The sequence below is a fragment of the Panthera tigris genome, chromosome B1, assembly GCF_018350195.1.
Source record: "Panthera tigris isolate Pti1 chromosome B1, P.tigris_Pti1_mat1.1, whole genome shotgun sequence".
Lineage (NCBI taxonomy): Eukaryota > Metazoa > Chordata > Mammalia > Carnivora > Felidae > Panthera > Panthera tigris.
In genome coordinates this window covers 112,739,330-112,752,642 of record NC_056663.1, presented here as the reverse complement: position 1 = coordinate 112,752,642, position 13,313 = coordinate 112,739,330, and the positions used below count along the sequence as shown (strand labels likewise).

The 13,313-nt window shown below is 37.9% G+C and overlaps 1 protein-coding gene and 1 pseudogene across 6 annotated transcripts in view; both read right to left on the bottom strand.

Annotated features, from left to right (window-relative positions):
• The window catches only part of CFI (complement factor I), an 87,209-nt gene that overhangs the window by 38,974 nt on the left and 34,922 nt on the right, over window positions 1-13,313 (bottom strand). The gene's annotated exons all lie outside the window — the stretch shown is intronic.
• On the bottom strand, window positions 4,262-5,238 carry LOC102962623 (annotated as a pseudogene).

The following is a 13,313-nucleotide window of genomic DNA, read 5'->3' as shown; positions in this document are numbered from 1 at the left end:
GTAAAGTTTTATGCCACTGAGATTTTGTGGTGATTTTATTATTATGGCATTAAGTAACTGGTACAATAATCATTTTCCTGGAAAGCATTGAGGTTAAAAATGGAAAAGCTTCAAAAACCGTAAACAATACAGAATTTTGTCTTTCTTCCAGAAGTAAATAAACAGCTTATATCCTGAAATTATCAAATATATGGGAAGTCTTTCCACTGGAAGAGTTTTAAGACCCCTATAGTTTTAGTTCCTTCTCATCGTGCTTTCCACTAGCAATTTTTTTTCTACAATTGTTTTCTCTCCTTGGATCTGCCTATCTTGTATCATACCTGTTTCTGATACAAAGCCATGCTCTGACACCCAACAACCAGATCCTTAACTATAGCCATTCTATACAGATAAAAAAGTAATGTTTCTCTATTTATAAATAATGATGAATTGTTTAATTCACATAAAGAATTTGAATTTTATTATTTTTTGTTCTTGTTTTTTTATTAAACTTTTTAAATTTACATCCAAGTTAGTTAGCATATGGTGCCACAATGATTTCATGGGTAGATTCCTTAATACCCCGTACCCATTTAGCCCATCCCCCCTCCCAAAACCCCTCCAGTAACCCTCTGTTCTCCATATTTAAGAGTCTCTTATGTTTTTGTCCCCCTCCCTGTTTTTATATTATTTTTGCTTCCCTTCCCTTGTGTTCATCTGCTCTGTCTTAATGTCCTGTGAGTGAAGTCATATGATATTTGTCTTACTCTGACTAATTTTGCTTAGCATAATACACTCCAGTTCCATCCATGTAGTTGCAAATGGCAAGATTCCATTCTTTTTGATTGCTGAGTAATACTCCATTGTATATGTATACCACATCTTCTTTATCCATTCATCCACCAATGGACATTTGGGCTCTTTCCATACTTTGGCTATTGTTGATAGTGCTGCTATAAACATTGGGATGCATGTGTCCCTTTGAAACACCATACCTGTATCCCTTGGATAAATACCTAGTAGTGTAATTGCTGGGTCATAGGGTAGTTCCATTTTTAATTTTTTGAGGAACTTCCATACTGTTTTCCAGAGTGGCTGCACCAGTTTGCATTCCCACCAGCAGTGAAAAGAGATCCTCTTTCTCTGCATCCTTGCCAACATCTGTTTTTGCCTGAGTTAACGTTAGCCATTCTGACAGGTGTGAGGTGGTATCTCATTATGGTTTTGATTTGTATTTCCTGATGATGAGTGATGTGGAACATTTTTTCATGGCCATCTGGATGTTTTCTTTGGAGAAGTGTCTATTCATGTCTTTTGCCCAATTCTTCACTGGATTATTTGTTTTTTGGGTGTTGAGTTTGATAAGTTCTTTATAGATTTTGGATACTAACCCTTTATCTGATATGTCGTTTGCAGATATCTTCTCCCATTCTGTCAGTTGCCTTTTAGTTTTGCTGATTGTTTCCTTTGCTGTGCAGAAGCTTTTTATTTTGATGGGGTCCCAGTAGTTCATTTTTGCTTCTGTTTCCCTTGCCTCTGGAGACGTGTTGAGTAAGAAGTTGCTGTGGCCAAGATCAAAGAGGTTTTGCGTGCTTTCTCCTTGAGGATTTTGATGTTATGTTTAGGTCTTTCATCCATTTTGAGTTTATTTTTGTGTATGGTGTAAGAAAGTGGTCCAGGTTCATTCTTCTGCCTGTCGCTGTCTAGTTTTCCCAGCACCACTTGCTGAAGAGACTGTCTTTATTCCATTGGATATTCTTTCCTGCTTTGCCAAAGATTAGTTGGCCATACGTTTGTGGGTCCATTTCTGGGTTCTCTATTCTGTTCCATTGATCTGAGTGTCTGTTTTTGTGCCATGTTTTATTTTTTAAATAACTACCCATTTTTCCCAAGACCAGTATTTTGTTATTGGAAATGGAGGAAAATGGTTATATGATGTGTGCAGGTACGCTGGGCACTTATACCCTATTCTCCTTTAAAAATTGGAAATATTACTTTGGGTCAATTCCATTATTTTTGCCTCAGAAATTAAAAAAAATCATTGGCCTTGTTTCTTGGTCTTGTTTTTTATTATGAAGGTAAGATGGCTGAAATGTTGTTGTTTTCATTTTTTTTTAACATTTGTAGCAGTTTTATTCAAAATCACCCCAAACTGGAAACAACCCAAATATCCTTCAATGGGTGAAAGTTAAAACAAACTGTGGTACATCTGTACATTGGAACACTACTTAGCTATGAAAAACAACCTGAATGAATCTCAAAGACATACTGAAAGAAGCCAGTCTCCAGAGATTACATCCTGTATGATGCTATGGATGTGACATTCCAGAACAGGCAAATCTTCAGGAATGGAGAACAGATTGGTGTGTGCCAGAGGCTTGGGTGGAGCAAAGGTTTGACAACAAAGAGGTGGCATCAGAGAATTTTTTGGGTGATGGAATTGCTGTGTTCTAACTGCAGAGGTAGTTACACAAATGTGTTAAAACAGAACTGTACATACAAAAAAGTTGATTTTTATGGTATATTAATTCAAAGTTTTTAAAAATGAAGATAAGACATGTCCCAATCAAATTCTTTTTAAAAAGGCTATAGAAGAAATTTTCCACCTGGGTTTCTTCCAGAAAGTCTGCTGTGTGTGGACTCTGCCACACCAGCCCTGGTGTTTGTGGGTCTGTTTATTCGCCTGTAAAACAAGAAGTCAGTCTACAGCAGTGATTTTCCTTCTCCCCCACACTCTAAAATTGTACCGTTGGGCAAGCCCGTCATGGAAGTTGGGGTGGGGTAGGTTTGGAAGAAGGCATTTGGCTTCCACTGGTGGACCCACAGACAAGTTGTGCTTTTGTCTGTCTCCTATATTGTTCATTTGAAAACCTCTGGATTAGAATCGCTGGTCTTGAGTCAGATCCTCAGGTCCTTGGGAGGTTTGAACCATCTTGGATTTCAGGGTCTATAGGTTGGGCCCACTCATTTGTCCTTTTGGCATGTGCCCTCATAGACCCAGGTGGTTAGCCAGACCAGGGCACTGGCTTTAGTGGTAAGCAATCTAAACAAGGCCTTTGTGGGGAATCTGGAAGAGTGCTCCTTGCTTCAGGACTCCCAGGGCACACATGGATTAAATGCAATGGGAACTCTGAAAAGGCTAAGAAGCTAGGCCTCTCATGAAGTAGGGTGTGAAGGGACTTAAACCTTTTTTTTTTTTTTTTCCACACAGGAGGACCTTTTTGGAAGAGCATTTTGTAAACAATAAAGGGTTGTGCAAAGATGGGGGAATTGTGAGGATGACCGTGCTAACCAGGACCAGCAGGGCCAAAGCATCATTCATGCCTAGAGTTGCTACCATAAGCCCTGACTGTGTGTCAGGCACCATGTTAAGGAATTGCTGAATCTTCATGACAGTGCTGTGAGAAAAGGGCTGTCATTGCTTGGACAGATGAGAAAGCTGAGGCTCCAAGAGGTCCCAGATCATATGGGGAGGAGGTGACAAGGCTAGGTTCCAGTCTGTAGCTCTGGCCTTCCAAATCAAGACCTACAAGAGGAACCCCTAAAGCCTGATGCCAGGCCTTCTCTCCACGTGTGCCTCTAAGAAGGAAACTAATGCCACCATCAAAGGCTGGTGGGGGACTGCCATGGGTACTCTGAGACCTTGCCACCTACAATAGCACTCAAAAATTTTTTTTCGTAAATTTTATACAATGGAATGCTTTCTTTGAAAACTATGTCATGTGTAAATCCAACCCAGAAAACCAGAGTTGGGTCCCTGTGGCTGAAGGTAGAAGCAGGGTTGGCCTGGGCCCCCAGGGCTCCCAGAGCACCACCTGAATGCCACTTATCTAGTAGGTTGGCACTGACTGTGAGTGGCACAGGAGGCGCCATGATGCTTAAGGCTCTGGCTTCGGGTTTGAAAGAGTGAAGTGGAATGGTGGCTGACTCGTTTGTGGGTTGGTCGGTCTGCGGGAGGGCAGCAGGCTTCCAAGCTTGCCATATGCTTTAGGCACTGGTCCATTTGACCTGGGCACTTGCCTCTCTCTCCCATCTGGCCAGCAGCCATGACCTGTCACTCACAGGGTAGGAAACTTACCTGCACCATCCTACAGTTAGTGAACTTAATCTTTGAAGATATGGATAATAAGGTTAAAAGCTACAGCACCTTTCCTTTTTTTTCCTGCTCCTTATAAAAGGCATCATCTGTTTTTTCTGTAACAACAGTAGAATGTTTAAGTTCAGATCTTGGTCAACAGCAGATCTGCACCTTTGATCTGGGCACAGAGGCTGGTGAGATGGCTCAAAGTGGAATCATCAAACGGACCCCCTTCTCCTAGATGTCAGGGATCACTCCCATAGGGGAGCTGAACATGTGCACGGAGTTCTTGCCAAACAGCTGGAACTCATAGTGGATGAGCTGCTCCCAAAAGCCATTGTTGGGCCGGATGATGGGCCGGCATGACTTGGTCCCGTGTGGGTGTCCAGCAGGGACATGGCATGGTACTTCATGAGGTAGGCAAGGCAGAGGGCAGCTGAGTGGCTCACGCCAGCAGTGCAGTGCAGCAGCGTGCGGCCCTGCTTCATCGCCACACTGTGGATGTGGTCAGCAGTGGGGTCAAAGAAGTCCACAGAGACGTGAGATGGGTGTGTCAGCCACCGGCACCTGTACATACCGGATGTCCTCATACAAAGTGTTCACCACTTCTACCGGGACGTTGATGACCGTGGTGATCCGGTTGCTGGAGACCATGAGCTTGTTGTTGGCAGCCACCCCATTGCTGATGTATAGGCTGCTGGTGATCTGTGAGAGGCCGCTGACCGATGGCTGCCGGAACCGAACCGGAAAGGTACGCGGGGTGCTGTCATCAGGCCAACGGCTCAGCGGCCAGTGAAGCACAAAGGCTGCATCTTTCTGCTAGGCTGTGCCATGGGAAACTTCCTCTCGTGGGCGAGAGAGCAGGTTCGTTCAGGAAGCAACCTTGCCTGAAGCGGGCGAGGGTCTCGGGGAGAGAGAAGACTGGCCACCACCATCTGGGAGCCACAATCCCAGGCCACCCCACGCTCTGGTTTCCATAGCAATAGTCCTTCCTCGCGGTGAGGGATCCTCAGGGCCAGGTCTTCGGGGAAACCCCGGCCTCCTCTCCGCTCTCTGGGGCTGTCCCGCCCGCCCTCGCCAGGTTACCCGCCCCGCGATGACGCCGGGGCCACATCACTTTTAGCGGAGAGGTAGTGTCTGCTCAGCTCTCTGCAGTCCGCTGAGTCTCCTGTTGTTTTCATTTTTAATTAATTTTTTAAAAATAGGAAGCACAAATGAATATTACAAAAAGGTTCGAAAGAGTGCCTGTAAAACGTATGTTTCCTTTTTTCCCTTATCCATTCAACCTACCCAGGCCCACCTCAGAGTCATTCATTTAATAGCTCTTCGTGGGGCACCTGGGTGGCTCAGTTGGTTAATCGTCCAACTCTCGGTTTTTGCTCCGGTCATGATCTTGGGATTTCCTGAGTTCAAGCCCCCCCCCCCCCCATTTGGCTCTGTGCTGACAGTGCAGAGCCTACCTGGGATTCTCTCTCTCCTTCTCTCTCTCTGCCCCTCCCCATTCATGCTATTTCTGTATCTCTCAAAATAAACTTAAAAAAGTTCTTTGTGAATCTTTCCACACATGAGCCCATATTTTACTTTCTAACTCTGTCCCCTAATACCAATGTAATTTGTAACCAGTGGCCTTGTAAGTAGCCCCTGGAAGGGAATACAGATGGTTTCTAATGCTTTGTTATTATAACCAATGTGGTAATAATCTTTATATGATACACATTATTTCCCACATATACTAAGTATATCTGTCAATAGTTACCTGGGAGTGAAATTGCTGAATCAATTAAAAAAAGTCTTTTTAATGTTTTAATTTTTTTAATGTTTATTTATTTTTGAGAGACAGAGAGAGAGAGAGAGAGAGAGCGCGCGCGCTAATGAGTGGGGGAGGGACAGAGAGAGAGGGAGACTCAGAATCCAAAGCAGGCTCCAGGCTCTGAGCTGTCAGCACAGAGCTGGCCTGATGCAGGGCTCAGACTCACAAACTGAGAGATCATGACCTGAGCCAAAGTCAGAAGCCTAACTGGCTGAGCCACCCAGGTGCCTCAGCAGTCTTAATTTTGGAAGGTATTGCCTAATTTCTCTCTATACAGGTTGTCATTTGCATTCCCACCATTAATATATGACAGTGTCTATTATCCATAATCTTGATTACATACATATACCTTACTAAACTTTTATCTTTGCCAATTTGGTACAGAAAAATGTTATCAGAGTACAGTTTTATTTGCATTTTTTCCCTCAGTGAGACTGAACATCTTTCAATATGCTCAAACTTGAGAGGTTTTTATTTCTTTCTTCTTGCACTAACCATATATTTTGCTGATGTATACTGGGTTTTTTTCTTGTTTGTTTTTCTATAGGAACTCTATATGTTAAAGAAACCAGCACTTTGTCTGGAATAGGAGTTGCAAAAAATTGTTTGTCTATTGAAAAATGGCAAGCCTAGTACATTTGACACATAGAACAGATACTTTTTAAACACTACCCCCTACACAATAAAATTATTTCCAGTGAAAATCATGAAAAAATGAACAATAAATTATGCAGAAAAATGTAAACAGTAAACATTTTCTTTCATTGAAATTCATACATAAAACCATGCTTACAAAAAAATAAGAGTAAAAAATACTGCAAAGTAAAGGAAAAAAATAAATATTTTTGAGTATGTTTATTTAATGAAAAAGGAAAAAGTTATACCTATACCTGTAATAGTAATAAATAATACTGCCATTTAATAGCGGTTAAATACATCGAGAATAAGAATGAATTTCATTTTATTTATTTTTAAAGCTTATTCATTTATTATTTCTGAGAGACAGAAAAAGAGAGTGTGCACACGCACACACACACTCAAGCAGGGAGGGTCAGAGAGAGAGGGAGAGACAGAATCTGAAGCAGGCTCCAGGCTCTGAGCTGTCAGCACAAAGCCTGATGCAGGGCTCGAACTCACAGACCACAAGATGATGACCTGAGCCAAAGTCAGACGTCTATCTGCCTGAGCCACCAAACACCCTTCATTTTATTTTTAAAAAATTTTATTTATGTATTTATTTTTTAATAGGCTCCATGTTTACTACAGAGCCTGACACAGGGCTTGAACCCATGACCCGGGGATCATGACATGAGCTGAAATCTAGAGTCAGATGCTCAATTGACTGAGCCACCCAGGAGCCCCAGAATAAATTTCATTTCAAAGATATTATTCAGGGCTCCTAGGTGGGTCAGTCCATTAAGTGTCCAACTCTTGATTTTGGCTCAGGTCATGATCTCACAGTTGGTAAGTTTGAGCCCCGCTTCCAGCTCTGTGCTGGCAGTGCAGAGCCTGCTTGAGATTCTCTCGCTCACTCTCTGTCCCTCCTCTGCTCTCTCTCTGTCTCTGTTTCAGAAGAAATAAACTTTAAAGATATTATTCAAATTTGGTAAAATATGTCTTTTTGTACTATTGTTTGCACTTGGCAAACAAAAATATTTCACCTTTCAGTCTGCACCAGTTTACTACTTTACACTTTATATTATTAAAAAATGTTTCTTTATTTATTTTGAGAGAGAGGAAGAGCAGAGGAGGGGGAGAGAGGAGAGAATCCCAAGCAGGCTCCATGCTCTCAGTGCTGAGCCCCACACAGAGCTTGAACCCATGAACTGTGAGTTCATGTCCTGAGCTGAAATCAAGAATTGGACACTCAACAAACTGAGCCACACAGGTGCCCCACTATTTTATGCTTTAAAAACAAAAGTTCCAGGGGCACCTGGATGACTCAGTTGGTCATGGGATCGAGCCCTATGTTGGGCTCTGTGCTGAGTGTGGAGCATGCTTGGGATTCTCTCCCTCCCTCTGCCTCTCACCCACCTCTCTCTCTTTCTGGAAAAACAAAACACACACACACAAATTCCAAATGGCAATTAGAATGACAAAACTGAAAACTCAACTTTTGTTTCTTCATCCTTACAATTCATTGTTACAACACTGTTTATTTTGAATCTATTTACATTCAAAAAAATGTGGTAACACAGAGTTTGGAGACAGGAACTGTACCTGAAATGAGCTTGAACAATTCTAATGTATAACATATATGAGACTGCCTCTATCAGAGCTGAACTGAGAGTTGACTGATTTAACTTACACTTTATAATACAAGGTCTATTAAAGGATACATTTTAAAAAATATGCATATTTGAAGTTAACATTTGTGATTTAAAAACTCAATCTCAGTAATCCTGGCAATTGCAAACTATGCTATCTAATATAGGAGTCACTAGCCAAATGTGGCTATGTAAATTAAAATTAATTAAAATTAAATTAAATGGGAATTCTGTTTCCAGTCAAGATTAAATAATAGGGACCAGATTGACCTTTCTGCCTAAAGCAATCAGGAAATGGACACAATATAGAAAGCAATGATTTTCAAGATACTGAACATCAGGCAAAGAAGGGTAGTGATCCCTGAGAGAGGTGTACTCTACTGACATAATTCTATACCTAGCAAAAATATCGTTAAAAATTTTAAGGCAAATAACAACCTCTTCAGACACAAAAGCTGAAAGAATTAATCACTAGCATACCCACCTTATAAGAAAAGTTAAAAAAAAAGTCCTTTAAGCAGAAGGAAAATTATGCTGGATGGAAATCTGGATCTACACAAATGAACGAAGAATACTGGCAATCTCTGGGCATATTTGATATGAGGGAGAGGTCAGTGAAGAAAGCAGCTTTTTTCTCTTCTTTGTACCTTTTTTGTGGTATCTTTGAGTTTGTTACCAGGGTAATGTTGGACTCAGAATTAATTAGTAAGTATTCACTCCTTTTCTCTTTTGGGGTTAGAGTTTGAGATGAATTAGTGTTACTTCTTTATTTTTTTTAAGCCACCAAGTTTTATTATTTATTTTTTATAATTGATTCCAATAATTGTATTAGCATTTTTATTATTTTTTAAAAATAATTTATTGTCAAGTTAGTTAATTCTTCTATAAATGTTTAGTAGAATTTATCAGTGAAACCATCTGATACTGGACCTTTCTTTGATGAGATTTTTTAAAAATTACTGATTCAATCTCTTGTTATATGTCTGTTCAGATTTACTATTTTTTCTTGAGTCAGTTTTGGTAATGTGTGTGTTTCTAGGAATCTGTACACTCATTTAGGTTATCTACTTTGTTGGCATATGATTGTTCATAGTACTCTCATCATTCTTTTGATTTCTGTAAGGTCAGCAGTAATGTCCCCACTTTCTGATTTTATTTGAATCTTCCTTTTTTCCGTCAGTCTAGCTAAGGTTTGTCAATTTAGCTGATCTTTTCAAAGATCTATTAATTCTATTATCTTACTATACTTTATTTTTTCTATCTATATTCTTTTTTTTTTTTTTTTTAGAGGCTAAACAACATACTACTAAATAACCAATGGGTCAATGAAGAAATCAAATAGGAAATAAAAAAATACATGGAGACAAATGAACATGAAAACATAATGGCCCAAAATATTTGGGATGCAACAAAAGTCATTCTAAGAGGAAAATTTATAGCAATACAGACCTACCTCAGGAAATAAGAAAAATCTCAAATAAACAATCTAACCCTATACCTAAAGGAACCAGAAAAGGAACAAAGCCCAAAGTTAGTGGAAGGAAGGAAATAATAAAGGTCAGAGCAGAAATAAATGAAATAGAGACTAAAAAAAACAAAAACAAAATCAATAAAACCAAGAGTCGGTTCTTTGTGAAACAAAATTGATAAACCTTTAGCCAGACTTATCAAGAAAAATAGAAGACAGAAATAAATAAAATCAGATGAGAGAGAAGTAAAAACTGACACTATAGAAATACAAAGCATTTGACAAAATTCAGTATCTGTTCATGATAAAAACTCTCCATTCTAATCTGTACTATTTCTTTCCTTCTCCTAGCTGTGGTTTTAGATTACTCTTCTTCTGGTTCTTTAAGGTGTAAGGTTAGGTGTTTGATTATGGATCTTTGTTCTTTTTTAATGTAGGTACTTACTGCGAGATTGCATTTGCCACTTCTCATATGTTTTGGTATGTTGTATTTCTGTGTTTGTTTATCTACAAGTATTTTCTAATTTGTGATTTCTTTGACTACTGGTTGTTTAAGAGTATATTACTTTATTTCCACCTATTTGTGGATTTTCCAGTTTTCCTTCCGTTACTGATTTCTAGCTTTATTCCATTATTTTTAGAGGAACAATTTCTTATGATTTCAATATTTTTGAATTTATTGAGATATGTTCTGTGGCCTAACATATGGTTCTATTCTGGAGAATGTTTTATGTACACTTGAGAAAAATGTGTATTCTGCTTTTGGTGGGTGTGGTGCTCTATATGTGTGGTTCTTAGGTCAGGATGATTTATAGTGCTGTTAAAATCCTCTATTTTCTTATTAATCTTGTCTAGATTTTCTATCCATTATGGAAAGTGGGATATAGAAGTCTCCAATTATTATTATAGAATTCTCTTTTTCCCTTGAATTATGTCATTGTCTCATATATTTTGGGCTCTACTGTTTGGTATGTTTATGTTTACAATTATTAAATATTTTAACTGAACTCTTTTATCAATCTAAATGTTCTTCTTTGTCTCTTGTAACAAAACAAAATTAAGGTCAATTTTTTTCTGATATTAGTGTGGTCGCTTCTAGTTCTCTTTTGGTTACTCTTTGCATTAACATAGCTTTCCACCCTTTCACTTACAATCTATTTATGTCTTTGGATATAAAGTGAGTCTCTTGCAGACAGCATATAGTGGGATCATGGTTAGTTTTCTAAAAAATAAATTCTGCCAATCTCTGCCTTTCATCGGAGAATTTAACACACTTACATTTAAATTAAGGAAGGCCTCACTTCTGCCATTTTTGTGATTTTCTTCTCTATGTATTCTACCTTTGTTGTTCTTTATTTCTTCCATTACTGACTTCTTTTGAGTTTAGCTGATTTTTCTGTAGTGAATTGTTTTGGTTTTCTTATCATTTCCTTTTCTGTATCTTTTTAACCTTTTTTTTTTGTGGTTGCCATGGAGATTATACTTAACATCTTAAATATATAGCAATCTAGTTTGAATTGATACCAACTTAGCTTCAAGGGCATATAAAAACTCTGCTCTTATACAGTTCCATCCTCTCTTTATGTTGTTATGGTCACACATTACATCTTTATGCATTGTATGCTCGTTAACATAGATTTATAATTATTTTTATATATTCTTCTTTTAAATAATGTAAAGTAAAAAGAAGACTTACAAATCAAAAATAAAATTACACTTGCTTTTGTATTTACCTATATAGTTATCTTTATTGAAGTTCTTTATTTCTTTATATGACTCCAAGTTATTGTCTACTGTATTTTTGTTCAGCCTGAAGGATGCTTTTTCTTGTAGTGATTTTCTTGTATAGTAGAAATTAATTCCATCAGCTTTTGTTTATCTGAAAATATCTTAATTTCCCCTTTATTTTTAAAGGATAGTTTTGTTCAATATAGAATTCTTGGTTGACACCAAAGAAGACATACAGATGACTAACAGACACATGAAAAAATGCTCGACATCACTCATCATCAGGGAAATACAAATCAAAACTACAATGAGATACCTACCATCTCACACCTGTCAGAAGGGATAAAATTAACAACTCAGGAAACAACAGATGTTGGTGAGGATGTAGAGAAAGGGGAACCCTCTTACACTGTTGATGGGAATGCAAACTGTTTTACACTCTGGAAAACAGTATGCAGCTTCCTCAAAAAGTTAAAAGTAGAACTATCCTACGACCCAACAATTGCACTACTGGGTATTTATCCAAAGGATACAAAAACATTGATTCAAATGGGCACATGCACCCTAATGTTTATAGTAGCACTACCAATCATAGCCAAATTATGGAAAGAGCCCAAATGTCCATTGACTGATGAATGGATATAGAAGATGTGGATATAGAATGGATATAGAAGATCTATATAGATAGATGTATATATCAACATAGGAATATATATATATATATATTACTCAGCCATCAAAAAGAATGAAATGTTACCATTTGCAATGACAGGGATGGAACTAGAGTATATTATGCTAAGTAAAATAAGTCAGTCAGAAAAAGGCAAATGCCATATGATTTTACTCATATGTGGAATTTAAGAAACAAAACAGATGAACATAGGGGAAGGGAAGAAAAAGTAAGATAAAAACAGAGAGGGAGTAAAACCATAAGAGACTCTTAACTATAGAGAACAAACTGACGGTTACTAGAAGAAGGTGGGTGGGGGGAATGGGATGAATGGGTGATGGGCATCAAGGAGGGCACTTGTTGCGATGAGCACTGGATGTAAGTGTAAATGATGAATCACTAAATTCCACTCCTGAAACCAATACTACATTATATGTTAACTTGAATTTAAATAAAAATTTGGAAGAAAAAAAAATCCCTGTACAGGGTTTTGATATAAAAGGGAGTGGGGCTTTTTATTCCTTGGAAAGAAATCTGGTCCCAGTTTTTAAAATAACAAAAATTTCTTTCTCCCAGATGTACATTTTAAAACTTCTTTCAACACATTTATGTTGTTTCTATGGTAACTTCCATTTAAAAATGGTTATCTCTTAGCATTCCATTATCTTTCATAAACTAATATTTTAAGAAGTTCTGAAATTTTCACAAATATGACAATTCCTCTCAAAATGCTGTTTTTTAAAGGAAAGAAGGAAACTTTATTATTGGATGATTATTCAGTAAAAGAAGCTCTTTCCCTTTCTGTAAGTGAAAAATACTATTTTGTTTTCTTTTTTATTGTTTTTGTTCCTGGAATCAAAAATGTGGCCGAAATATTTTCTCAAAAATATATTTTTCTTCTAGAACTGATACATGAATTCAGCAAAGTTGCAGGATACAAAATCAATGTACAGAAATCAGTTGCATTCTTATACACTAACAATGAAGCAACAGAAAGACAAATAAAGAAACTGATCCCATTCACAATTGCACCAAAAAGCATAAAATACCTAGGAATAAATCTAACCAAAGATGTAAAAGATCTGTATGCTGAAAACTATAGAAAGCTTATGAAGGTAATTGAAGAAGATATAAAGAAATGGAAAGACATTCCCTGCTCATGGATTGGAAGAATAAATATTGTCAAAATGTCAATACTACCCAAAGCTATCTACACATTCAATGCAATCCCAATCAAAATTGCACCAGCATTCTTCTCGAAACTAGAACAAGCAATTCTAAAATTCATATGGAAACACAAAAGGCCCCGATTA